Here is a 26,706-nt window from a genome sequence, read left to right on the forward strand (position 1 = left end):
TAACTAATATGACGGTAGCGCACTCAAGCAGACGAAAACAAGATGGTAGCCTCCTGCAGAAGAAAACGAGATGGCGGACATGATATCATACTAGCTGATCATATATACCTTGGCATTAGTGGTGAGAAGTCAGTTTGCAGGTGGCTTCCATGAAGGTAGTATCTATTGATATATTTTTTATTTTTGCTCTTACCGGGTTCAAATCGAGGACTCCATGATGTAAGTGCATTTTTAAAAATAGTATATTATTAAATTTTAATTAATATTGTTTTTATAATTTTTAAAAATTTTCCCGAATTTATAGCATTAAAATTATATATTTTCAATATGACGGCCGTAACGAAAAGTGCAACGATCTAAAATCCAATATAGTAGCCATAATTAAAAGTGTGACAATTATGTTATACTCATCCAAGATGGTGGGTGTAACGAAACATGCAACTTTGCTAGAATACACGATTTTGAGGCGTAACTTTAAGTGCAACATTGTTTTATTAATAATATTTTATTAAAACTTTATTAATTAAATTTTTTATTAATCAAACATTTTTTTCATTAAAAACGAGTAATAAATAAAGATTTTCAAGATGGAGGCCATAACGTAAATTGCAACTGTGACGTCATAATCCTAGATCACGTCAGAGGCTTATCAGAGGCTGTAGATATGGATTCATAAGCCTCAATGAGAAATATGTGTTCTTTCTAAGGCAAAAGTCTTTTGAAGTATTTCAAATTCATAATTTTTAAATTTTCGAGGAATAAAACGGGAATTTTTCCCTTAAAAAAATAAAAAAAAAAATTATTTCTCAAATTTTTGTGATTTTTTGGCGGAATTAGTTTTCAAAAAACCGGAAATTTTGGCGAATTCTGGGCAAATTTTGGCAAATATTTGGTAAATTTTGAAGGTCAAGGTCATCCAAGATGGCGGCCGCGACGTCACATTCCAAGATGGCAGTTCGGCTCCAGGCTCCACAGCCAGAAGCCTGTCTCTGTATTTCCATTTACCTACTACTTATAAGGGCAAATAACAGGGACTATTACACAGGTTGAGTAAATGAGATAAAAATAGGACAATTAAAAGAGTCTAATACATAGGCAAATTATGGGTATAGCAACTAGTCATGTAACAGGATTTGTTACATGGGTAGAGTAAACGGGCAGTTGAAGTGGCTGATTCGGAAAAATATTATCTGCGTCACTAAATGTAACACTAGAGCTAGCACTTTCAGTTTCAGGAACGCACTGCACTGAAGTTCGTACTTCAACATTACTTTCATATTCATTTAATTGTGAAATTGTTGATTCTTCCTCGCATTTACGCTTCTTAATTTTAGTATCAAACTTATCCATGTTTTTATTAATGTATACAACAACACTTAAATACACGAGGAATTAAAAACTCTTCGTCACTGCCAAATTGCCGTGTGTGTTTGAAGGCTGAAGGGTACCTGAAAAAAATCACTTTCCTGGAACTTACAGTTAGCGACAGCCTCATCGAGTGTTCTGATTGGCCGTCAAAGCGGCGTCCTTCGGGCCTCCTGAGCTGCGCAGTTATTCGCTTGCGGGTTGGGTTTTTCCAAGAATCACTTTCTTACAAGACAAGGAAAAAGAACTCACTGGCTTCGTACTGTGTATGTGTGTGTTTGTGTGTGTTTGTGCGTATGAGTAGGCTGAAGGACACCAGACAAATCATGTTTCTGGAACTTACTGTTAGCGACAGCAGTTCCAACACCAATCAAAGTTCACACTCTAAAAAAGAAAAGAAAAAAACTGTTTTTTTTTTCCACAAGAAAATCGAATTTTAAAATCTCCACCTTATCGTTTTACAAAAAAAAATTGGCAAAAGGAGTTTTCAAGGGAATTTCTGGTATAAGTACAAAACAAATTCAGTTCAACATTGGAACATTTAATGAATATTGAACTCTCTCAGTACATATATTGTATTCTATTTAATAGAATAGGTCTTATTAATAATAAACATTTCCCATAAGGAAACATGAAACGTCAACTATGTTTACCAGTAACCATATGTAAATCTTTTAATATTGAGAAGGTTCAGACGTGAGTTGGTCTCGGAGCTGCTGTCACTAACTGTAAGTTCCAGAAACGTGATTTTCTGACGGCCTTCAGGCTGATCATATACACACACACATACTAGCCAGCCTTATTCTCCTATTAAGTGACAAAATTCAAGTTATATTTAGCGAATTATGAACATTAATACACTAATTTATCTAACAAAACTACGCAAGTTAAGTATAAACTGTCTGTTTATTTTAAAACTATGTATGCTTGTATGTAATTTTTAATTGACACCTGATCTACTACTGTATGTCATCACTGTAAATAGCTACATGTATTTTATAAACATGGAAATAGTATAAATAAAACTACTGGATGTACTTGAAAATATTGGAGGGGGCGAGTCCCCAATTCCCCCCCCCCCCCCCCAACCACCGGGGTCCAGTGACGCCCATGAAAACTGTTTATTACACGGTTTGAGTAAATGGAATATCAACTAAGGCAAGTAACAGGACCTTTTACACTGGTAGAGTAAACAGGATAGTAACTAGGGCAAGTAACAATGTCTATTCCAACTGTAGAATAAACAGGATAACAAATATGGCAAGTAACAGGAACGATTACACGGGTAGAGTAAACGTGATAGAAGCTATGGTAATTAAAATTGTCTATTACGCAGGTAGAGCAAACAGGATAGCAACTAGGTCTAATAACAAGGTATATTACTCTGGTAGAGTAACGGGGTAGCAACTAGGGCAAGTAACTGGCTATATTAAACAGGATAGTAATTAGGATAAGTAACGTGGTCTATTAAAAAGGTAGAGTTAACGGGATAGCCACAATGGCAAGTAACAAGGTCTATTACAAGGGATTTGTTAATTGAAATAATAACTAAGGTTATTGTCAGGTTCTATTACACGGGTAGAGTAAACAGAATATCAACTATAGCAAGTAACAGGGTCTATTACATGGGTGGAGTAAACAGGATAGCAACTATGGCAAATAACAGGTTATATTACATGAGTACGGTAAACTGGATAGCAATTAGGGCTAGTTACAGTGTATTACACGGGTAGAGTCAACGGCATAGCAACCAGGATAAGTAACAGGGTCTATTACACGGGTAGAGTAAACAGGTAAGCAACTATGGCAAGTAACAGAATGTACTACAAGAGATGAGGCAATAGAATAGTACCTAACTAGGCAAGTAACAGTATCCATTATATGGGTATAGTTAATGAGATAGCCATTATGGCAAGTAACAGGAACAAGTACATGTACATAGTAAACGGGCTTAGCAACCAGGGCAAGTAACGTGGTTTATTACACGGGTAGAGTAAATGGGATAACAACTATGGCAAGTGTCAGGATATATAACAAGGATAGAGTTAACAGGATATTAACTAGGGCGAGTAACAGTAGGTATTGTAAGTGGAAGTTAAGTGTCATAAGTATTGTATGAATTAAACAATTTTTTTCCAGTTTTGGAACAGAAGGGTCGATGATTAATTTGATACATGTGCATTTGAGGTATTTTTTAAGTACTCAAGATGTTAAGTTTGGTAGTTTAAAAAATATATTGTTTTAAAGGATAATAAATAACTAACTGGAATAGAGGGAATACTATTTACTGTTCCAAAAATGAAACAGTTATTCTGTTCCGCCGCTCATAAAGGAGCGTTTACACAAGTAGAGTAAACAGGATAGCAACTAGGGCATCTAACATGGTCGTACATGGGCAGAGTAAACGGGACGGAAATTAGGGCAAGAAATATATTATATAAGGGTAGAGTAAATGGGATAACAACTATTGCAAATAGCATCAATTATTACACGGGAAGAGTTAAAGGGATAGAAACTAGGGCAAGTAACAGTTCTGATCATACGGGTAGTGTAAATGTAAACGGTATAGCACTTAGGTCAAGTTTACTCTACCTGTGTAATCGATCCTGTTACTTGCCCCAGTTGCTATGCCATTCACTCGACCCGTGTAAAAGCTTCTCAATGAGCAGCGGCCGAAATAACTGTTTCATTTTCGGGACAGCCAGTGGCATTTCCCCTGTTCCAGGTGGTTAATAATTATCCTATTTAATACTTGTAAATACATTGGATTTATGTAACACAAAAACAAATATCTTACGTCTACAAAAAAAAAACAACCTAAATGCACGTGTCTTCAGTTGAGAATCGAACTTTTTTGTCGCACAATTGGAAACAAATTGTTTATAACGCACAATACTGACGACTCTTAACTTCTAGTTACGAAATCCATATTTCGGGCTATCTCTTTGGTGAAATATTCGGCGTGAACACAGATTAATACAATGCACAGAAGCAAAGTATTTGAAAAAAAGGGGGTTGTCTTTAAAGTTGGTTTACGGACGATAATTTTACGTGATAACGTCATAAGAAAACATTGATGAAAAATTGCATACTTTTTTAATTTTCAAATATTATTTACAGTTTTTGCAAATTTAATTTAAATAATTTGTTTAAATATAATCACGAACAATTAGTTAAAAAGCCCGCCTTAACCTGTTTGATATTATAGAAGATTTTCTCGCACGGTGGTTGGCCGGTTCTTGCACGCTCGGCTTAGGCGGAACGTGACAATTTTTCGCGCGTTCAGCTGGCGTTAATCGATTTATAAGACGTTATCACGTCAAAAATAATTTTCCTTAAGCGATTCCCTGACGTCTGGCTGAGTCCTCGTGCGGGGTACTCAAGCGGGGAGAACCGACAGGGAAGAGGCGTGTTGTTCTATATAGGGGAGAACAGAGGATCCTTCACACTTCCTTGGAGCAGCACGAGACCACTTCCGGAGCACAAGTCTTCCTCGAGCTAACAAGAACACGCGCCCAGAACGCCACAAGTGTTGTCTCTTCTGCAGAATTATTCACTTCAGTCACACAGTCATCGACAGTACGTATCATCATGTAACAATACCCGTAATGCTTGAGGAAATAATTTCACCTTGTTCAACTCTTAACTGCAGTAAAGTTCTCAACTCTTGACGAAGTAGGGTCATACAAAATTCGCTTCTCGAAAAAAAAAAAAAAAAAAAAAAACAGGACTGACTGTATAAAATATTATACATTTGACTGGCTTTATCATTGGCTTAATGATGGTTCGACACACCATGAAGGACAAAAAAACAAAACAATAAAAACCATCTATATTAATGAGCCAATAGCATGTATTCTGGACGGAAGGTACACTGTTAAAAATTATAGTAAATTTACGGCTTTTCAACGAAGAATTCTCTTCACCTCAAATAAACTAAGAGTGCTTTGAAATTAAAGATAACTGTATCTACGTAGAAACTACGCAGTATTTAAAGTTCTGAATTGTGTTTTTTCAGTATAAACGGGAGAAACGTAAACGAGAAAGAAATAGGTGTGTTTTTTTGCATGAATCCTAACCAGTTGTTGAATGTGTTTCTTCTTTGAAAAAATTATTATTGTAGATTCATATTCACTGAAAGTGAATATCGTACTCGTAATTTTACGAAGATAACGATTAATTAAAAAAAGATCCCCGGATAATTTGTAACCAGCGTTCTTCGTAAATTTAAGGTGAACATTTTTAACAGTGTAAAGCGCGCCAGCTGCCAGAGCTAGAAGAAGAAGCCTGCTTATTCGTCTGTGCTCTCGTCGCTGTGTTGTTTAGGATGGGTCGTTACCACAACGCCGAAATACCTCAACGCCGAACGTACAATAAAGCCGAATACTATAACGCCGAATGCCAAACTGACCGCAACGCCGATAGCTAGAAAACTGCTGTGTACCACAACGCCGAAATACAGTAACGCCGAAAACTGTTGCTGCGGGGAAGGGGGGCCACAGGAGCAAAATTAAAAAACAACTGAATGAATTTGTGTGTTAACCTTAGCTAACCTAACCTTTGTGGCAGTCCTGCAATGACATTTTTCGGCGTTAATGTATTTCGGCGTTGTGGTACACAGCAGTTTTCTAGCTGTTGGCGTTGTAGTCAATTTGGCATTCGGCGTTATGGTTTACGGCGTTATTGTACGTTCGGCGTTGTGGTATTTCGGCGTTGTGGTGCGTCCCCGTTTAGGATATCCGTTTTGACACACGAATGTGTTCGTCTGTGCTTCTCTGTGTTATCGTCGTGTGCTCTATACATTATCTGTTTAGGCTTGTCGTTGAGTTCGTCTGTTTTTCTTTGTGCTTTCCAGGGTCGTTTACTGCCTTCAATTACTGTTCTTTTAGAAACTGTGCAACATATTTTTTTCTGACTAGTTCTTTCAACGGAATTTTCTTTGTTGTCTATGTTATTTTTTAATTTTGACATCGGTTGATTTTGGCTAGTTTTCTGTGGGTTTTCATATGAAAGTTAGTTCTTCTGTTTGTTGTATGTCATAACATACAGTGTTACCAGCAATGGTGAATGTCCAAAAAAAAATTGTTGCCTGTAAAGTCGGTTTACGGACGATAGTTTAACGTGACGTCATAACAAAAGATTGATGAAATGATTGCATACTTTTATGAATAAAATTGAATCATTTTTATTTAATTATCACTATTTTGTATGGATACAAAGAAGGAGTGAAATGAAATTTCCAATTTAATTGATACATTTACTTTTATTTGCACTCATTAATTCAAATATGTTTATTACTTTAAGGAACAGATTATTTTAACTATAACTTTTATACATGTTTGCTATTTAACTTCTTCCAATCTGTGTTATTCTGATAAGGATAGGACGATGATAGGAAAAGTAGGAAACGAATGGGAGTGTTTCAAGTTTAATGTGCCTCGAAAAAGTCAAATCGATGGTTGTTCCAATCGAGTGGAAGAGAGATAGATGCGGCGCAAGCTTATAATGAACGTAACGGGACAATGTGCGTAACGGGACACTTTTTCGTGCGTGCAGCCGGCGTTCATTTATTTATCAGACGTTGTTACGTCAAAATCCAAAAACAATTTTCCCAGTTGCAATAACCATTCGAAGTAAGTTTAATGTGTGATGTGTCTAGCCTGGTACTAACAAAGACACGAATGTTTTCATGTCTCCTTTTTTATAAGGAGATCGTGCTGAATCATTCCTGAATGTGTTGAATTGAAAAATTATAAGAATTTTCTTTTTAAAAACTTTATCCGCAATATGTACTGTATTGCAGTCCTCAGGGGAGGGCTGTTTAGAAGATTGATTTTAGAGATCTTTTATATATCAATAATTTTTTTTTAATTTTTCCTAATGTTTTTTGGTCAAAATTCAATTATTTACAAGTTTACTGTTGACAGGCTTAAGTTAATGCCATTTTAAGGAATTTATTCCTCTCTGAGGAAAATTAGTCCTCTCTGATTTATGTTCGCTGAGAAAAATTGGTCCCTTAATTTATTTTGTGGGAAAGAAATGGTAACTTTTCCAACTAAAAGGAATGTTTCCTTTAAAATAGGTAATTTTCAAGTTTAAATTTTTTTAATATTTAAAAAAACTGGACCTTTTTGTTTATTTTGGCGAATTATAGGTCAGTTTAGATTAATTTTGGTGAATTTTTAAGGAGAACGTCAAAATCAAGGCCACGGTCAAGATCATCCAAGATGGCCACCGTGATGTTACAATCCAAGATGGCGCTCACACCACGGCACCACGCTCTGAGCCCTGTCCTCGGAACTACTATTTGTTCCCGGGCACTCGGGTTTCTTCGATGGCGCTGCCTCTGGATTAATTATATTATGTTGGTGTATTCTTCAAATATTTGCCATGAAGACAGTCGGAGTGTAGTACGAAAACGATACAGACGATACATCATGCGGCTGAACATCAATCCATTAAAAGCATTATGAAAACTTACCACACGTCGGTTTCATGTCTTGCCATAGAGGCTACGGTATGAATGATGCGCCCACAGATGTCATCCTTATAGCTAACTTACAGCTTGGACACGAAAACGGCATAGGTAAACCCATCATTTTAATATTTACGTCAAGATTTGTGACTATTCTAATTACTTTTAAATAAATTATTTTCTGAAGTTCAAACAAATATATATGTCTGCACATTCATTTGCATAATTATCTGCCATAGTCGCTTTTCCTTACATTTTGGCAACCTCCATATGTGAAAGAAAAAAAGTGCTCTAATGAAACATAAATTTAAATATAAAATTATGCGTCGATTTTCGTACCATGAGACATCTGTGAAGCACTAACATGCAAGACGAACTTCCTTCTCCTTGGTGACTAGCGAAGCCATCCTTCTATTGCGATCGTTAGTGGGCATCCCGCATCTCACATAAAAGAACTAAATATGTAATATTTACCTGTAAGCAACATGTGGTGTCATCTGTTGAAAATAATCGCACTACTTTAAAGAGGTTATTTTGCATGAGATAAATTAACTCTCGCTGATAAAATATTAAAAAAATATATATTTAAGTAATGGTTCCAATTTGAAAACTGTCAGTTTGCATCTAACATTAGTCACAGAAGCTACCATGGATCATAGTTTGTTATCTGCAGCTGAATCGAAAGCTATAGATATATCTGTAATTTTACATGAATATTTCTGTTCCTTTTACAAAAAGAAATGGGGTGTGGCTGTGTCATGGACACGACTGTGTGATGTACTTGAATACGTGTACGTAACAGGGAATTTTTTTTACACAAAATGTAAAAAAAAAACACTAATTTTTTTTTATTTTAACACCATGCATATTCACTGTAACTATTTTACACTAATGTTTTATACATGCAATCGATAGATTTTGACGAGAACTGACGATTTAAACCTAAACGAACGTCGTAGCTTCTCCGAGTCAAAAGTTATACGAAAAGCAGAAAAATGACCTCAAAATGGTGGCGCTTCCGCCTCCACCGCGCGCAATGCGTCACAGTCCTCACTTAGCGTAAGGAATTCTTTGATCCTTTAGCTATCCGATGGTGTAATTAAATTTCAGGTTGGAGATGATAGATATGTAACTTCAACACCATACTCTATCCCCCGATTTTGTTATCATTTGTTTTTGACGTGACGACGTCTAATAAATCGATGAACGCGGCTGCACGCACGAAAAAGTGTTCCGTTACGTGGTGTCCCGTTACGCCCATTGTACGCTTGCGCCGCATCTATCTCTCTTCCACTCGATTGGAACAACCATCGATTTGACTTTTTCGAGGCACATTAAACTTGAAACACTCCCATTCGTTTCCTACTTTTCCTATCATCGTCCTATCCTTATCAGAATAACACAGATTGGAAGAAGTTAAATAGCAAACATGTATAAAAGTTATAGTTAAAATAATCTCTTCGTTAAAGTAATAAACATATTTGAATTAACGAGTGCAAATAAAAGTAAATTTATCAATTAAATTGTAGATTTCATTTCACTCCTTCTTTCTATCCATGCAAAATAGTGATAATTCAATAAAAATGATTCAATTTTATTCATAAAATCATTTCATCAATGTTTTGTTATGACGTTGTCACGTTAAACTATCGTCCGTAAATCGACTTTACAGACAACCAATTTTTTTTAATTGCCTCTGCATACAACAAAAGACAGGTCGCCACTGATTGGCCAGCAGCCCCAACTAATTGCAGAATCCCCAGCTCCTGGTTGTCAGACTGGCAAACAAACATGCATTCGAAAAGCAGTTGACAACAAAACACCCATCACGCGTAAATAGGATGGAACGAAAGATTATCAGGCAGAACGTGGAAACCACTCTTCGTGAATTCTCAAACCAAGTTACAAAGTGTCGACACTGCAAAAGGTATTTTCAAAACCAACGTCTTTTTATGATTGTTTCCATAGCTGCACTTCGCACCTCAGGGGATAAGTCGGTTAGGCGGCTCAGACTTGTTGCTCCATCAGGCAATACCGCCGCAGGGTGAGCTGAAATTGTACTGTCATCACAGCCATTGCGGGCCTCGAGGTCCGAGTGCAAGATCCGGGCATCGAACCGCGTGCCCGTGTAGAGTTCCAGGCCGCGGATTACCGCCCACTGCCTCTAGTTGTAAGAATATATATTAGGTTTTAATGGTGATATAGATCTAGAGACCGGAAAAATTCGCGGGTTCAATGTCCTCCAGGATAGACTCCAATATCCTCTACACACTCGGGCAAATGCCACCTGTTCATTGGCTGCTGACTTGTGAGTCGTCTCGACTGAGTGTCTGTGATTCGACACTTCTATGAGTGAGGGTCTCTAATTGGCCCTCAGTCCTCCAGATTAACAGTGAACCAATGGCAGAAGCAGCGCTAAGGTATAATTATTCGAATTTTAGCATAACATGAAATGAATTCGCGAATTTTTCAGGTTGTCTATTGATAACGGATGTTTGGTGACCCTGAGGTGTTGTGAGTTGGGTGTTTTTTGGCCGGGGTTGCAGTCAGGACTCGAACCCGTGCTGTGCTGAGGGCGATCTCAGGAGCACGGTGAAGTCGGTCAGGCGCCGGGGGAGATACTCTCGGGTCGCAGCTGTCTGGGGAGATGGCGTGAGTGAACCTCCGCTTCTGAGAACGTCGCGAACACAGCGCGACGACCGCCCACGCGGGGGTTTTCCACTTCCCCCCCCCCCCCCCCCCCGCGCATACCCGTCAACCCGACGACGTTACGTTATTCCCGTTCTTCCAGTTCTTCCCCGTCGCGCGACACACGCATTCCTCCGCACGCCGTTCCCGTCTGCGGTCGTCACTTACACACACACACACACGCGCGACTTAGAAACACGTGACTCAGCAATTCTCTATTTAGAAACACGCGACTGAGGACCACAATCCTTTGAAATACACGACTTGGAGACACGTGACTAAGGTATTCTCAACATGGAAACACGCGACCTAGATACACGTGACTCAGCAATTCTCTATTTAGAAACACGCGACTGAGGACCACAATCCTTTTAAATACACGACTTGGAGAATCGTGACTAAGGTATTCTCAACTTGGAAACACGCGACTTATAAACACACTGCTCTTGAATTAGAAACACTTGAGGGAGGAACACACAACTTACATAGACGTGACTGAGGGGCTCGTAACTCAATAGTTTTTAACTTAGTAACACACAAATTATAAACACACGACTGAGTATCTCATAACCCAATAATTATTATTGACTTAGAAACACGTGACATAGCAACACACGAGTGAGGAACACGCGACCGAGAAACACACAACTGAGGAGCTCGTGACTTAGAAATTGTTGAATTAGAAACACGCGACATAGAAAACCCACAGCTTAGAAACACGAGACTGAGAAAACACACAACAACATATAAACACGCGACTGAGGATCTCGCAACTCAATAATTCTTGAGTTAGAAAGACGTGACTTAGAAACACACGACTGAGGCCCGGCACACTCAGCATGAGGCACGACATGACAGACGCCCGGTGCTGTTACTGGACGAAGCAGCAGGAGTAAGGATGGAATTCCGGCTGTATCACTAATACTGTCCAAGTGGAGGGTCTCAGTAGGATACATTGCATTTTGTTTCGTATACGGAACATAAATAGTCATGTAAAATTACAGATACTTGTAAATTTGTACATTTACATGAATACATACAAAGTAGTAGTCGCAGTAATGCTGGTCGGATTCTTACCCGGACATTCATGCTTTGTGATGACCAATAGTTAAAGTTATTTGTAAACCATCCCTTGAATAGAGTATTAACTGCGCACATAACAAGCTTGATACAATAAAGTCAAATAGTTGATTATTCGTTTATCTTGAAAGAAAAATAAATAAAAATACAAAATAATGCGTTAATTCGTAATATATGCTCAATATTATCTCAAAAAAGTATTGTTACGAGAAAAATGTGGAGAAACTGGGTTCGTAAGGGATAGCCCAATTAACTTTTATTACAGTTTAAGTAATTATCAATATTTATATTACTAATAATTGTACTTAAAAATGTCTGATCACCAATCAATCGCACTAAAATAAACAATTCATAAGTCACTCAATGTCTGTCAAGTTCCACAGTCCGTACTCCTCACTGGAGCGGGGCTCGACAGTGGTTCGCCCCCTTACCCCGCGCTTGTCCTTACACACACACAGCCTCGCGCCACTCAGTCACACTCTCACGGTCCCATCACTCCTCGTTGCGCCACTCTCAAGGGGTTCTCTCGCCCTCTTCGTCGATGTCGAACTTCCATTCACTCGCGGAACCCTCCGAACTTTTGGAACTCCCGCTGAGGCAGGTGTCGTCGCTTATATCCCCATTGCGTCCTTCTCGAAGGGAGGGGAACGGCTGTGATGTGTCACGTCATCCCGGGCCGAACCCGATGCCTGAAAAGTCCAGAAAGGCGGTGTATATTCGCACCACTCCACGCGGCGGCCTCGGGAAAAACCGCAGATTCCACAGGCCACTACAAGTGTCAGTGACAATAGTCCCATATGGGAGGGTGAGAGGGGAGCGGAGGAGGATGGTTAGCCAGACCCTTGCTATGCGTGACATCAGCGCCTGTTCGGGGCTGCTGGCCAGACTCGCTGGAAGGCCCGGTCGGGTACCTGGCATGTGTTGCAGCCTTGCCTCCTAGCACACATGTAACACTGCCCCTCCTTAACGCATACCTTTTGGCATATTTCCTCAACCGGTCCAAAATTACCACTTCCATCTGTTTCCTCTTTCCTCTCTGGATGCGGTAGACTACGTCATTTAGTCGCTTCAAGACTTCATACAGGCCTTCCCACGCTGCTTGAAGCTTAGGGCATCTTCCCTTCCTTCGTTGCGGGTTGTACAGCCACACCATATCGCCCTCCTGATATGGTTGAGTTAGCCTTCAGGTCGTAACTTATCTTCATTCGATTCGTCACTAAACAAAGATTTTTGGCGGGCTTCTTCATGTGTAAGCGGCATTCGCTCCTCTAGAAGAATCACATAATCAGTGGTGCTGTTCGGCTCCCTGCGAGGTCGACCGAACTTGACGGTCACAGGGCAGCCTCAACTCCTGTCCAAGCACAATACTCGCAGGGGTCTGCCCTGTGGAGTTATTGATGGCCATCAGGAACAACTGGATGTGTTGATTCCAGTCCTGTTGATGCTCGGCCACAACCTTGGCAAGGCGTTCCTCGAGAGTAAGGTTAGCAAAGTCAAGGCATTGATAAAACTATATTCAATAAATTATTCATTTACGTTTCGAATCATACGTGTATGATAGAGATGAATTATGCAGCATATTCTTACGACTATATTTTAGTTAAAATCACAATTTAAAAAAAGGGGGGCAATTGTCGTTTCTATTTTTGGATTACTGATTATAGTTCACTAATTTTAACTGTAGGATTATCAGACAATGACTAGGGTATCAAATTTTCCACGAAAAGATTTACGGACTATCTGTGTCGAAACATTCATTGTAGCATCGTCTGTGCTTTGTGATTGATGAGTTTCTTCCAGATACACTCCCAATTTTAGGCACACCAAACACAGCAATTTTGTTCGTAAGCAAAAGCGTCTTGAATGAACTGGCCAAATAAGGTAATGTATTTATTATCTTGCAGATGGCCGTCAATCACAAGGAACAAAAAACACTGGCTGTTTATTACCTTAATGCAGTCCAATGACACTCATTTTTTTTTTTTTTAAATACGTACTCTCTAAAATTATTAGCTGAAATACTATTATTGAAAAAGCTACAAACGATTTTGTTAATACAGAAACATAAACTAAGATCTACACTGTACCTTCATACTCTATGCAACTGTTCCAAAATAGTGAAATAATATGGGAATTACATAGAATATCAGTTTTTATTTCCAAGTTTTCTACTTTCCTGGAAGTAAATTTTGTGTCAGTAAGGAAATTATTCTATAAGTGGTGATTTGGACGTAGAAATAAACTAGGCTTTCACTAAAAAATGTATTCTGGTATTCATATCATGTTCATAGTTAAAGTATTATAAATTCTAGACTCTAACCGACATAAATATATATTGAAATATGTGTAAAAATTGCTAACTAAAATTTCTGAAATATTTTTTGTTTACCTTACTAATAATGGTCACAGCCAAGAGACATTAAAATCCCTAAGCATTAAGAAAAACACAAAAAGATTTGCAAAAAAAATAACACAAATAAGATATAAAAATAAAAATAATTAATAAATTAAGACAATGCACGTAAAACTAAATAACTACGACAAAAATAGTTGTCAAAATATCACATCTTTAAAAGGTAATCTTTGGTACAAAAAGTGATCGAAAATACATCACAATAAATTATTCCTGAAAATAAATAATTTAAAGCATATATTAGTAATAAATTAAAGACAAAAATAATATGCAAAATGAAATAATGTCATAAATATTACAACAAATTATGTAATAAGTAATACAATTTGGTCCTAAGTAAATAAGTCTTACTAATAATACTTTTTTGTACTGATGTCAGTTAGTACAGCAATATGATACTACTTATATTCATAAGGTTTCTATTCATTTGTAGAAATGTAAAATGTAAAAATATCATAATTACTACTGAGGACCACCGCTATTGTAGTTATACATTCCTACAAAACACGTTCGGAATGGTAAAGGTAATTAAAACGGCTTAAGTGTTCTTTCAAACGCACATATTCTGGTTGTGGAATGAAATCAGATACCAATTACATATTAAAATAAAAACAAAAAAATGCAAAAACAGATTCTGCTAGCTTGTGAACTTATTGTTGAGCAAATTTAGGGTTCTAGTACAAGCCAGAATTTTTGTATTTTTTTTTTTTTTTCAAATTTTTTATTAATTAATTTTTTTCCCCTGTAATTTTATGATATCAAAGAAAACTTGTGGCGGTTTATCCGTGTGCTTCCGATTATTCTTGCTAATATTATGGTGGTTTTCTCCGTGTGCTCCTGATTATTATTGTCAATATTTTGATGGTTTTCTTCAAGTGCTTCTGATTATTCCTAGCTAGACATCTGATGGTTTTCTCCGAGTGCTCCTGATTATTATTGTCAATATTTTGATGGTTTTCTTCAAGTGCTTCTGATTATTCCTGGCTAGACATCTAATGGTTTTCTCTGAGTGCTCCTGATTATATGTGAGAATTTTATCTCTGCATGAAGGATTTTTTACCTAATGAGATATGTCATTTTATCCTGTAATGGAATTAATTAAATTGTGAATTTCTGCTACTAAATCAGACTTACAATATTTTTATAAGATAGATTTTAAAAAAAAAACTTAGTCCAAAAATATGTGGTAAGACGGATGAGAAGCACTATCACGAAAACCGAACTTCCTTATCCCCGGTGTCTAGCGAAGCCTTCCTTCTTTTACGATCATTAGTGAGCCACCCGCATCCCACATAAAAGAACTAAATAAATTTTGACTCAACACAACACGTGAGGACATCTCATGTCAATGAACGGGACTACTTGCAACACGTTCTTTTGTATGAGATAAATTAACTCTCGCTGCTGAATGGAGCTATTGTAGCCAGTTGGAGCCATGAATCTTCGAAGCCTCGTAGCCTTGTTTTGTGTCTTACAATAATTTTATCATTTGGAATTAAAAATGAATAAAACCATTACTTAGTCAAATAATATGTCCAGAAACATCTGAGAAGCACTAACATGCAAGGTGAACTTCCTTCTCCTTGTTGTCTAGCGAAGCCTTCCTTCTTTTGCGATCGTTAGTAAGCATCCCGCATCCCACATAAAATAAATAATATTTACCTGCAAGTAAAATGTGGCGTCATCTGTTGTTGACAAGCAGAACTACTTACAACAAGTTGCTTTGTATAAGATAACTTAACTCTCGCTGATGAAATATTAAAAAATATATATTTAATTCATGATTCCAATTGGAAAACTGATAGTTTGCATCTAATGTTATTCACAAAAGCTACCATGGATCATGGTTTGATATCTGTAACTGAATCGGAAGGAAGCCGCTGTAGATACTGTAGCAAGGATTTTGTCATGAGAAGGAATGCTAGACGTCATGAGAAGAATGGTTGTGTTAAAAACCCACTACGTAAAATGTTAAGCTGTAATCGGTGTAGCAGGTTGTTAACACGAATTGACAGCTTAAAAAGACATGGTAGAACATGTAAAGCTAAGCCCACTTACGGCATAGAGGACATCGATGGATCTACTAGACTAAAGAAGAGTGATCTGCATTACGACAATAATTTTCCTTGTCTTGAGAGAGATTATGTTTGTGGTTCTTCCGATCTCGACAAAGAACTTAAAGTGAAGGACATTGATGATTTATGGAAGAATGAAGACAATGGAAGAATTCTTAACATGAAAAGTGAGAATACATTCAAGCCGAATTCAAGTAGATCTTTCCTACTTTGTCAAAATGATGGACTCCTAAAAAGGAAGTATGAACACAATGAAAAAACTTCGACATCATCGATATCGAATTCTTACGGTAATCTGGGTGAAGACGATGCCTTCTACAGTGATTGCTACAGTGACTCTGAGGCTGTTGACAAAGGCATAGACTGTAATGAAGCATCTAAAGCTGACAAGATTGAAGACTGAGACGGTGTCCTGAGACCGAAACGATGGAAACGACGTGTTATAATAAATAAATCAGATAAAGCTTATTTTGATCACTGGGACGAATGTGATATTAAAAGTATTTATAATGTACATGCAAGTAAGTTGGTGGTACAAGCGATTGATTACACATCATGGAAAGATCCAAACATATTGGTTGACCGGCTAAGACTTCTACACGGCTCGCTTTGTGCCGGAAACTATTCGTGCATCAAAGAAATATCCTTCATACTCGAAGAACTGAGGGAGCATACATACAATAATGGCTTGTTTTACTTGTATTTGTATAATGTTGAGAAATAAATTAAATATTGAAAGTAAAAATTTAAAGTTTCATTTCTTGTATTCTGATTTCTAACTAAGACTGTGTTTCCGCTACTGTGTGTGTTCATTCCGTTTCCTGTGTGTACTTTGCGTCCATTCCGTTTCCTGTGTGTTCATTCCATTTCCTGTGTGTACTGTGTGTTCATGGTCTATATGTCTGATAATGTTCATGACCCGATCTGCGGTCCGAAGACGCTTGGTGTATATGTATGGATGGCTTTGTACATGAACATTTTAAAGTTTATTCTAAGTATCAAAAACTAGACTTTCGGGGTTAGGCTTATCGATTACATATTTAATTCGTTGGTCAGGTATAGTGTCTTGAGTTGTTTTTGAAGAGTTAATGATTAATAAACTCTGCGAAAGGTAATGGAATCACGAATATAACATTTATTTAATATTTAGTTACACTTGTCACTGGTCTAGTATCCAAACAAGGACAGGAACTGATCGAATCAATTTGTAAATTGATGGTAAACATTTTTGGTGAATTTTTGAATTTTTCCCGAATTTCTAGCTAAATAATTACACGATTCCAAGATGGCGCCCAAATTAAAATATGGCGAGCACCTCAGTAATAATAATAAATTTTTACTGCACTCTAGTGGGTAAAACTTAAACAAGTATGATGGTAATGCATTTTTATAAGACGAGTACACACACAAGATGGAGTCCTCCAGCAGATGAAAACAAGATGGTGACAATGTCCTCTAGCAGGTGGTAGTTACTGCTAGCATGTAATGAACACAATGAGACGAATCTAAGATGGATGTCAAGGTCAAAGTCAAATTTCAAAGTCAAGGTCAAATTTCAAGGCCAAGGTCAAATTTCAAGGTCAATGTCTAATTTCAAGGTCAAGTTCAAATTTCAAGGTCAATGTCAAAATTCAAGGTCAAAATTTCAAGTTTAAGTACAAAGTTCAAGGTCAAGGTCAAATATCAATGTCAACAATCGAGGTCAAAAGTATGGTGAACAGAAAATTATACTAACGTGGTGTAAGCACACTCTAGCAGACGAAAACAAGATAGTGGACATGACGTCGTACCAGTTGAAGATATATACCTTGTTATTGGTGGTGAGAGGTCAGTCTAGGTGGCTTCTGTGAAGGTAGGATCTGTTTTCTTATTATTTTTTTGCTCTTACCGGTTTAGAACCAAGGACGGGAATCGATCTAATCAATCAGTATAGATATTAATAAGTTATTTTTTTATGATTTTTAACTTTTTTTCATTAAAATCGGATAATAAATAAAGATTTCCAAGATGGCGTACGAAACGATAATTGATACAGTAGTGACATAATTCAAAATGTCGGGTGTGTCGTAAGATGTTTTATTACTTTTTATTTAGAATTTTTTTAATACATTAATAAATTACTGGTTATCTCTCGCCAGAAATCGAACCGAGGACCGAAATCGTTTAAATAACTAAACATTTGAAGTAGACGATTTTTAAATATTTTTTGGAATTTTTTCGGAATTTATAGCATTGAAATTATGGATTTTCAAGATGGTGGGCGTACCGACAATTGCAACAGTTACGTCTTAGTAAAAGATGGTGGTTCTGTCTAGAACAGGTGATACTATTATTACTTCAAATTTAAAAAAAAAATACAAGTCCAAATATGCCTGTTTCTTTTATATAAACCTTATTTAATTCTCAGTCTGGTAACTATCTCGATGGCCGTGCGGTTAAAGGCATATGTCTTTAACCTAAAGATCAGAGCGGCAATGGTTCGAATCACAGCACTTCCAATGTATTTTGCATAAAAAATGAAATTTAATATGTCGATAAGGACCATTATAGCTCTGGTAGGTAATGGAACATCGACCTTATGTGATGAGACAGAGTGATGCTGGCGCTCTCTAGGAACAAACAGCAGAAACAAAGTCGGCGGTTTCCAAGATGGCGGGCCTCCAGTGAAACAGAATAAAATCAATATGGCGGCCATGACGAAAATTTCATCAAAAGTGAGTGGCGTGCTCGATTTAAAGATGCCGGACCCAAGATGGCCACCAAGGTCAATGTCAAAGGTCAAATTCAAGTTCAAAATTCAAGGTCAAGGTCAAAGTTCAAGGTCATCCAAGATGGCCGCCGTGACATAATCGGAAATGTAGGTTCCAAGGCAGCAGAAACCGCCACAAACAACACCCAGAACCCAGTCCCCGGACAGACTTTCCTATACTTCTCACAGATACACTCTTGACGATGAGGGGGCGCCGTTTTGCTGCGGCGAGAATAGGATGTGGTTTTTCCTAATGCCTTCTTTGTAATAACCCCAGTAGTATACGAATGTATTTCCGGGCCCTGGCTTCTGGCTGTGGAGCCAGAGCCGAGCGACATCTCTGATTCTGACGTCACGGTGGCCATCATGGATGAGTGTAACGGGACACAGCGTAACGGGACATACGTAATGGGACAAGTAGATCACTGCGGCTATTTTGGATCCGCCATTTTGGATGACGACATTTTGTTTTCTCGAACTTTCCGAAGTTGTGTTTTCCGCCATTTGGAATTATGACACCACAGTTGCAATTTCTGTTACGGCTGCCATCTTTAAATTCTTTATTAATTATTCGATTTTAATTAAAAAAATTAAATTTATAAAACAATTCACTTAATAAAATTTAAAAAAAAACATTTATGACATGGAGCTCGGAGTCCTCGGTTCGAACCCGACAAGTGCAAAAAAATAAAAATGGCGACCGATCCTTCCCCCGTGGTGGCTGCTGGCAAACTGACCCCACCACATGTTTCATAGCATATATATCATCTGGCAGTATGACGTCATGTATGCCATCTTGAAATTTGGACGCCTTCTTGAAAATCTTAAATTATTATCCGATTTTAATGAAAAAAATTTCAAAATTCATAAAAAAATTAACTTATTTGAATTATGTTTGATTATATCTATGTGCGTCCTTGGTTCGATTCCCGGCGAGAGTAAACAGTCGATCCTTCCTCCATGAAAGCTACCTAGACTGATCTACCACCAACAATACCAAGGTATATATCGTCAACAGGTATACGTCATGTCCGCCATACTGTCTTCATCCGCTAAAGACCACCATCTTGTTTTCGTCTGCCAGAGTGTGCCGATACCATGTTAGTATAATTATCTGGTCACCATACTTTTGTCCTCAACGGTTTACATTGAACATTGACCTTGGACTTTGACCTTGACCTTGAAATAACACCTTGACCTTGAATTTTGACCTTGACCATGAAATTTGACCTTGACCTTGAAATTTACCTTGACCTTGAAATTTGACATTGACCTTGAAATTTGACCCTGACCTCTTAATTTGACTTTGTCCTTGTTGACCACCATGGATCCAACATTTTAAGTTCAGTACATGCTACCAGGAGCTACCACCTGCTGGAGTACACCATCTTGTGTGTGTACTCGTCTTATAGAGTACATTTCCATCTGAAAAATTTAATTCCTACCCGCATCAGTGCAGTAAACACTTATTACCGAGGTGCCCCAGCCATCTTGAAATTTTGACGCCATCTTGAAATCGTGTAATTATTTAGCTAGAAATTCGGGAAAAAATCCAAAATTCATCAAAAAAATCACTCATTAATGTACATATTGAATCGCTGGATTCCTGCCCTCGATTCGATACTTGAACAGTGACAAGTGTAACTAAATATTAAATTAATTCAATATTCAGTTTTTCCATTACCTTTCGCGGTGTTTATAAATCATTTTCTCTTCTAAAATAAAACTCAAGTCAATGTACGACAATGTTCAACGAATTAAATACGATGTCAATAAGCCTAAAATGAAAGTCTAGTATTTCGATAATCTAAATAACCTCTAAACCGTTCATTTACAAAGCCATACATATAGACCAAGAGTCTTCGGACCGAGAGACCGGGTCATAATCAATGTCAGACGTATAGACCAGTTATTTCCGAACCTCACAACCTTCCTCATCGTCAGCCAATTATATTCAATTGAACCAACAGATCATGTTTTTTACGCTTATAACAGGACCAAGAATCCAACAAAAAGGCAGCATATTTGGAAGCACCGTCAACGAAAAGGCAGCACATTTGGAAGCACCATAATAAAAAAAAAGCACATTTGTCAATGGCTCCAATATTCATTGGCTCCAATAATAATTGTCTCCAACATGCATTGGTTAACCCATCAGTCTATTGATTCCACCAGTCTAGTGGCTCCATCAGTCATTGGCTTCTACAGTCATAGACTCCAACTATTTTTGTCTCATCAACTCCAAATATATTCGGCTAGAATTCTACCAGTCTAAGAGACTATGAGGCCACAAGGCTACGAGTCTTAAAAAATCTAGCTGGTTACGAGTTATTCAAGGCTACGAGACTACATAGCTAAAAGACCGCGTGGCTACGAAACTACATGTCTTTGAAGCTACAATAATACATGTCTACACGGCTCCAAAAGCTCCATCAGCTCAAACACGCAATGTACGCGCAATACATGCAATTTACGTGCAATAAACGTAATGATCACACAGTACACACAGGAAACGGAACGTACAATCAGTACACACAGGAAACGGAACGTACACACAGTACACACAGGAAACGTACACACACAGGAAACGGAACGTACACACAGGAAACGGAACGTACACACAGTAACACAGGAAACGAAACGTACACACAGTACACACACAGGAAACGGAAAGTACACACAGTACACACAGGAAACGGAACGTACACACAGTACACACAGGAAACGGAACGTACAATCAGTACACACAGGAAACGGAACGTACACACAGTACACACAGGAAACGTACACACACAGGAAACAGAACGTACACACAGGAAACGGAACTTACACACAGTACACACAGAAAACGGAACGTACACACAGTACACACACAGGAAACGGAAAGTACACACAGTACACACAGGAAACGGAACGTACACACAGTACACACAGGAAACGGAACGTACACACAGTACACAGAGGAAACGGAACGTACACACAGAAAACGGAATGTACACACAGTACACACAGGAAACGGAATGATCACACATACAGTAGCGGAAACACAGGCTTAGTTGGAAATCAGAATACAAGAAATAAAAACATTAAATTTTTACTTTCAATATTTAATTTATTTTTCAATAGTACACACGTGACAGTTAAACAAATGATTATTGTATGTAGCCAGTTTTCCTCAGTTCTTTGAGTATGGACGAAACATCCTCGATGCACGAATAGTTTCCTGCACAAAGCGAGCCATGTAGAAGTCTTAGCCGGTCAACCAATATGTTTGGATCTTTCCATGATGTGTAACCATTCTCTTCTACCACCATCTTCCTTGCACGTTTATAATAAATATTATGATCTCTGGTGTCTTCCGTTTAAACACCAACCTAAGGGTAACTTTCATCATCGAGCAAGCTATCATCACAAGCCTGATCAGATTTGTTTATTATAACACGTCGTTTCCATCGTTTCGGTCTCAGTGTACCATCACAGTCTTCGATCTTGTCTGCTCTAGATGCTTCAGCACAGTCTTCGATCACGTAGACAGTTTCAGAGCCACTGTAGCAATCACCGTAGAATGCATCGTCTTCACCCAGATTTCCGTAAGAACTCGATATTGTTAATGTCGAAGTGTCTTCATCGTCTTCATGCCTCCTTTTTAGGAGTCCATCATTTTTACAAAGAATGGAAGATCTACTGAATATAGGCTTGAATGTATTCTCACTTTTCACGGTGTTAATACTTCCAATAGTTTCAGTCTTCCCGAAGTCATCAGCATCCTTTAATTTATGTTCTTCGTCACGATCGGGTGATCTAAGACCATCACGCTCAGGACAAGGTAAATTATTGTTGTAATGCAGATCACTCTTCTTTAGTCTAGTGGATCCATCAATGTCCTCTATGCCGTAAGTAGGCTTGGCTTTACATGTTCTATCAATTCTTGTTATCAACCTGCTACACCGATTGCAGCTTATCATTTTGTGTAGTGGGTTTTTTGCACAATCATTTCTCTCATGACGCCTAGCATTCCTTCTCATGACAAAATCTTTGCCACAGTATCTACAGCGGTTTCCTTCCGATTCAGCTGCAGATAACAAACCATGATCCATGGTAGCTTCTGTGACTAATGTTTGATACAAACTGACAGTTTTCTCCAATTGGAACCATTTCTTAAATATAATTTTTTAAATATTTTATCAGGGAGAGTTAAGTTATCTAATGCAAAGCAAATTGGTGCAAGTAGTTCTGGCTGTCATCAACAGATGTCGCCACGTGTTGCTTGCAGGTAAATAATATTTATTTCATTTATGCGGGATGCGGAATGCTCACTATCGATCGCAAAGGAAGGTGGGCTTCGCTAGACTCCAAGGAGAAGGAAGTTCATCCTTCCTGTTAGTGCTTTTCAGATTTCTCAGAGCTTATTATTTGACTGAGTAATGATATTTATTTAATTCCACCTAATAAATATTATTATTAAATAATATAATTCAAGTGATGATTAAGTAGTGGATTTTCACTAATTAAATGTAACCTTGAATAAAATTATATGACTCATTAAGTAAAAAAATCCATCATGCAGAGCACCAATCTCTCATCTGTAACCAGAAGCACTTGGAGAAAACCATCAGATGTCACGTCAGGAAATTTCAGAAGCACTAAGAAAAAACCGTCTAAATATTTTCCAGAATAATCTGAAGCACTTGGAGAAAACCATCGAAATATTGAAAATAATAATCAGGAGCACGCGGAGAAAACCACAATAATATTGACAAGAATAATCAGGAGCACACGGAGTAATCCACCATAATATTGATAAGAATAATTGGGAGCACACAGAGAAAAATCACTAAAAGTTTTCTTTGATATCATAAAATTAAAAAAATAATTAAAATTTTTTTAAATAAAAACGAAAAAAATACAAATATTCTGCTAGCTTGTGAACTTCTCATTGATGTGCAAAGTTAGAGTTCTAGTACAAGCCAGAATGTTTGTATTTTTTCGTTTTTATTTTAAAAAAAAAATTTAATTATTGTTTTAATTTTATGATATCAAAGAAAACTTTTGGTGGTTTTTCTCTGTGTGCTCCCAATTATTCTTATCAATATTATGGTGGATTACTCCGTGTGCTGATTATTCTTGTCAATATTATTGTGGTTTTCTCCGCGTGCTCCTGATTATTCTTTTCAATATTTCGATGGTTTTCTCCAAGTGCTTCAGATTATTCTGGAAAATATTTAGACGGTTTTTTCTTAGTGCTTCTGAAATTTCCTGACGCGACATCTGATGGTTTTCTCCAAGTGCTTCTGGTTACAGATGAGAGATTGGTGCTCTGCATGATGGATTTTTTTACTTAATGAGTCATATAATTTTATTCAAGGTTACATTTAATTAGTGAAAATCCACTACTTAATCATCACTTGAATTATATTATTTAATAATAATATTTATTAGGTGGAATTAAATAAATATCATTACTCAGTCAAATAATAAGCTCTGAGAAATCTGAAAAGCACTAACAGGAAGGATGAACTTCCTTCTCCTTGGAGTCTAGCGAAGCCCACCTTCCTTTGCGATCGATAGTGAGCATTCCGCATCCCGCATAAATGAAATAAATATTATTTACCTGCAAGCAACACGTGGCGACATCTGTTGATGACAGCCAGAACTACTTGCACCAATTTGCTTTGCATTAGATAACTTAACTCTCCCTGATAAAATATTTAAAAAATTATATTTAAGAAATGGTTCCAATTGGAGAAAACTGTCAGTTTGTATCAAACATTAGTCACAGAAGCTACCATGGATCATGGTTTGTTATCTGCAGCTGAATCGGAAGGAAACCGCTGTAGATACTGTGGCAAAGATTTTGTCATGAGAAGGAATGCTAGGCGTCATGAGAGAAATGATTGTGCAAAAAACCCACTACACAAAATGATAAGCTGCAATCGGTGTAGCAGGTTGATAACAAGAATTGATAGAACATGTAAAGCCAAGCCTACTTACGGCATAGAGGACATTGATGGATCCACTAGACTAAAGAAGAGTGATCTGCATTACAACAATAATTTACCTTGTCCTGAGCGTGATGGTCTTAGATCACCCGATCGTGACGAAGAACATAAATTAAAGGATGCTGATGACTTCGGGAAGACTGAAACTATTGGAAGTATTAACACCGTGAAAAGTGAGAATACATTCAAGCCTATATTCAGTAGATCTTCCATTCTTTGTAAAAATGATGGACTCCTAAAAAGGAGGCATGAAGACGATGAAGACACTTCGACATTAACAATATCGAGTTCTTACGGAAATCTGGGTGAAGACGATGCATTCTACGGTGATTGCTACAGTGGCTCTGAAACTGTCTACGTGATCGAAGACTGTGCTGAAGCATCTAGAGCAGACAAGATCGAAGACTGTGATGGTACACTGAGACCGAAACGATGGAAACGACGTGTTATAATAAACAAATCTGATCAGGCTTGTGATGATAGCTTGCTCGATGATGAAAGTTACCCTTAGGTTGGTGTTTAAACGGAAGACACCAGAGATCATAATATTTATTATAAACGTGCAAGGAAGATGGTGGTAGAAGAGAATGGTTACACATCATGGAAAGATCCAAACATATTGGTTGACCGGCTAAGACTTCTACATGGCTCGCTTTGTGCAGGAAACTATTCGTGCATCGAGGATGTTTCGTCCATACTCAAAGAACTGAGGAAAACTGGCTACATACAATAATCATTTGTTTAACTGTCACGTGTGTACTATTGAAAAATAAATTAAATATTGAAAGTAAAAATTTAATGTTTTTATTTCTTGTATTCTGATTTCCAACTAAGCCTGTGTTTCCGCTACTGTATGTGTGATCATTCCGTTTCCTGTGTGTACTGTGTGTACATTCCGTTTTCTGTGTGTACGTTCCGTTTCCTCTGTGTACTGTGTGTACGTTCCGTTTCCTGTGTGTACTGTGTGTACGTTCCGTTTCCTGTGTGTACTGTGTGTACTTTCCGTTTCCTGTGTGTGTACTGTGTGTACGTTCCGTTTTCTGTGTGTACTGTGTGTAAGTTCCGTTTCCTGTGTGTACGTTCTGTTTCCTGTGTGTGTACGTTTCCTGTGTGTACTGTGTGTACGTTCCGTTTCCTGTGTGTACTGATTGTACGTTCCGTTTCCTGTGTGTACTGTGTGTACGTTCCGTTTCCTGTGTGTACTGTGTGTACTTTCCGTTTCCTGTGTGTGTACTGTGTGTACGTTTCGTTTCCTGTGTTACTGTGTGTACGTTCCGTTTCCTGTGTGTACGTTCCGTTTCCTGTGTGTGTACGTTTCCTGTGTGTACTGTGTGTACGTTCCGTTTCCTGTGTGTACTGATTGTACGTTCCGTTTCCTGTGTGTACTGTGTGATCATTACGTTTATTGCACGTAAATTGCATGTATTGCGCGTACATTGCGTGTTTGAGCTGATGGAGCTTTTGGAGCCGTGTAGACATGTATTATTGTAGCTTCAAAGACATGTAGTTTCGTAGCCACGCGGTCTTTTAGCTATGCAGTCTCGTAGCCTTGAATAACTCGTAACCAGCTAGATTTTTTAAGACTCGTAGCCTTGTGGCCTCATAGTCTCTTAGACTGGTAGAATTCTAGCCGAATATATTTGGAGTTGATGAGACAAAAGACAGTTGGAGTCTATGACTGTAGAAGCCAATGACTGATGGAGCCACTAGACTGGTGGAATCAATAGACTGATGGAACCAATGCATATTGGAGACAATTAATATTGGAGCCAATGAATATTGGAGCCAATGAATATTGGAGCCAATGAATATTGCAGCCAATGACAAATGTGCTGCCTTTTTGATTATGGTGCTTCCAAATG

The sequence above is a fragment of the Bacillus rossius genome, chromosome 17 (assembly GCF_032445375.1).
Source record: "Bacillus rossius redtenbacheri isolate Brsri chromosome 17, Brsri_v3, whole genome shotgun sequence".
Taxonomy (NCBI): Eukaryota; Metazoa; Arthropoda; class Insecta; order Phasmatodea; family Bacillidae; genus Bacillus; species Bacillus rossius.